Source organism: Nicotiana tabacum, chromosome 1, assembly GCF_000715075.1.
Source record: "Nicotiana tabacum cultivar K326 chromosome 1, ASM71507v2, whole genome shotgun sequence".
Lineage (NCBI taxonomy): Eukaryota > Viridiplantae > Streptophyta > Magnoliopsida > Solanales > Solanaceae > Nicotiana > Nicotiana tabacum.
Window position 1 is genome coordinate 102,646,378 of NC_134080.1, and position 3,602 is coordinate 102,649,979.

A 3,602-nucleotide genomic window follows, 5' to 3' on the forward strand; every position below is an offset into this window, starting at 1 on the left:
AACCTCAAAATAATCTCATTCCCGAGCTTGCGTCGATTAACTTTACGACGAAACCTTAACGTCCGAAAATGCGGGATGTAACATCTCATTCCCGAGCTTTCATCAATTCACTTATGGCATACTTTCATATACGAAAACATAGGGAGTAAAATCATTCCCCCCATGGAACATTCGTCCTCGAATGTTGGCTGTTGCACTTATCATTTTCATGACTTATGTCTTTCGAATACTTTAGTAGTTTCCTTGCCATCCAGGCGACCATTCTGTGAATAGTTCCAAAGTATAGGATATTCCCCCCTCTAGTTATCTTTCTCATATCACGACTTGTGGTCAAATTTTTTCTAATCTCGTAATTGTTGCTACCTCTTGTCATGCAACCTGTATGACTCTACTTTTTAAGTGCGCCTATGCGACTCTTCTCTCCTTTTCCCTTCAGCTTTTATCCAATCTCTAGGCCTCACTTTGTAAACATATACAAAGCTTGACAAGATTTTCCTCTGGGCATCTATAGGTATTCTTGAAGTTCTTTGCTCGGTAATTTTTTTGAACTTACGAATATTGCTATATCTTATTTCATAGATCCGCTTATCTATTCGTATGACTTTACTGGATCTAGGTAGTCATACTATACCATAACTCTTAGTTTGATTTATCATTACTGAGGTCTGCTACCGAACTCCAGGTTACTTTCGTTACTTATCCCATATGTATAAATCTAAGTCCTTTAATGCTTCCTCATTACTTGTTCATCTTAAGAATGACGGCCTAATCTCACCTCATACTTTGTGACTTGTGTCCATCCATTATTGATTCACCTCAATATTGATCTACAATATAACACTGATAACTTGAAACCTCTTACGTAATCACAAGTGCTCATGTTGCATCGTGGAACATTTAAAGTGATTTTTCTGATCCATCTGGGGTGATACGATACTATACTTCCATAACCGTATTTCATAGCATCCCAATGTGATTCACTTACGTGGGTATTTTAGTCCTATACAATTCTTGAAATCCCTTTATTTATCATAATTACATCTTCATTCTATTACCAGGGCAACATTCCATCTCTTCTAAATGCTACTAGTCTTAGACTCCTTTGAGTTCATTCGGCTATACTGAGCTTTCTACAACTTAGAGTAACCATCAGCTCTCTTGTTTACATGGGCTTAATCTCGAGGACTTATCCATTCTCGTCACCTTCTCACTTGCCCGTTCTTATCCTTACTCCTGTCCTCCTAAAACCTTGTCGTTTTTCCATACTTTAGCTTGCGATCTATACATATCTATTTATACTACTCGCAACCTTCCTTCAACTTTTTTGCACCATAAATTTCCTTGGAACATCAAGCGAGACACCGCATCGTCTCTAACTCTTCTTTACTCCCTTAACTAGACCTCTAGATACTTAGAAACCATGGGCTGGAAGGTATGTCACTAATGACACTGCTATTATTCCTGGATACTGGATCCCGACGCTTCTAGCCCTCTATCTGAAGTACGGATTATTCACAACCTTCTGCTTTTGAGTATCTCATATATTGTCCACCTTTACCTTACTTACCTTAAATCCTCACATCACATCTTCTATATCTTTCATGACCTCCCCTCCACATAAGTATAATTCACATCCACATCTTGAATTTCTATTACATTACATGCACCTCTTTACACAATCTCGTGAGAGCTTCATACTAATTTCTTATGAGGTTGGGACACTTCTAACTGGCTTTATCGTAGAGCCGTTATAGAATATGGCGATTGTACTATCTCTCTTGTACCTCTGATATTAAGAGTGATTCTACAATGTTCTCAATCATGATGTCTGTAACTTCTGGGCCTAATAAGCAAACTCCTAATTCACTTAGTTGATGTAACTCTTTAGTTTCCTCTTCCTTCTGATTAGCCTTTATGTAGGCTTAAGCTATCTTCCGATCTGTGGCTCATGACATTTAGTTATTACTTTAGCCTTTTATGGACGCTATGGAAAACCATGATATAATCTTCTAATGATTCAATCTTTTGTCTATAACCTGGACCCAATTCCTTCTTTTAACTTATAACGAAGTCTTCTGCGGCTGATCATTAATCGAATAATTTCTTTCGTTCTATTTCATCTTTCTTCAAATGTAAGCAATTGCTTTTCCCAGTCCCCCCCCCCCCTTTGCATGCATACTTAGCTTATCTGAGTTCTCATAGGACAAAACTAGACATGGCTTGTAGACTCTACTAGACATCATGGTCATGTAGTACCTTACTATCATGGTCATGTAGTACCTTGTATGACACTAGTCCATAAATACTGGGTATTATAGCTCGGACCGTATTTATCCCAAATTGCCACTGATCATTAATCGAATAATTCCTTTCGTTCCATTTCAGCTTTCTTCAAATGTAAGCAATTGTTTTTCCCAGTCTTTTTCCCCCTTTTGCATGCATACTTAGCTTATCTGAGTTCTCATAGGACAAAACTAGACATGGCTTGTAGACTCTACTAGACATCATGGTCATGTACACCTTACTATCATGGTCATGTAGTACCTTGTATGACACTAGTCCATAAATACTGGGTATTATAGCTCGGATCGTATTTATCCCAAATTGCCAAGCTTCGAGGAAACTCATTTTCTTCGATTTGCTTACCCTCTCACCTTCACGAATTTACTTATCCCTTGTTTGAATAGCATAATACTTGAAACCTCAAATAATATCATTCTCGAGCTTGCGTCGATTAACTTTACGACAAAACCTTAACGTCCGAAAATGCGGGATGTAACATCTCATTCCCGAGATTTCATCAATTCACTTATAGCATACTTTCATGTAAACAAATATGGGGTGTAACATTATACTTCAAGCCAGTTGAAGCCTAATGAGAAGAACTACCTCGTTCATGATTTAGAGTTAGCAACCATTGATAACAACAAGGTTGCGAATCCAAACTAGAGTAAGAATTTGAGAAGTAATGGCAGTAGCAATAACAATAAGGAATTGAACAACTAGAATTAAAGTGCAGAAAATAAACCAAGAACGTAAATTCTATAGCCTTGACAAATCCAAGCAACAACGTTTTGATTTATTGAAAAAATCAAACGCTTTTACTTAAGAGCAAATAAAAAACAATAGATTCGAATCTTGACCGCTTTACAAGTAACTTGAGATAATAATTAATAACTAGTATTAATCGCCTTCTAAGAATACCATAAAGGAATCAATAATATCACTAAAGAAGTTATCTTACTACCTTGAACTATTACAAAGTAAAGTTTGAAAGATAAATCTCCAAGCATAAGTAACAAAGGTTCAAAGAACTCTCAAAGTATTATATTATTAATCAATAATGAAGTATCACAATGAATAAAAAGAACTCCTATTTATAGGAGTAAAAAGTCGTTAAAACTAGGTAGGGTTGCTGGCAAGGTAAACCCTAATATGGAGGCTAAGCTAAATACTAGAAAACCTAATAAAAATAAGAGGGCGGGCGGTCAAATCCCTTTGGGGCAGTTTTGGGCCTTAAAACTACTAGTTTGGGCCATTGGTTTGGACTCCAATTGGGCTCCTTTTGAACACCCCCTTTTTGGACCTATTTTAAGCTCATT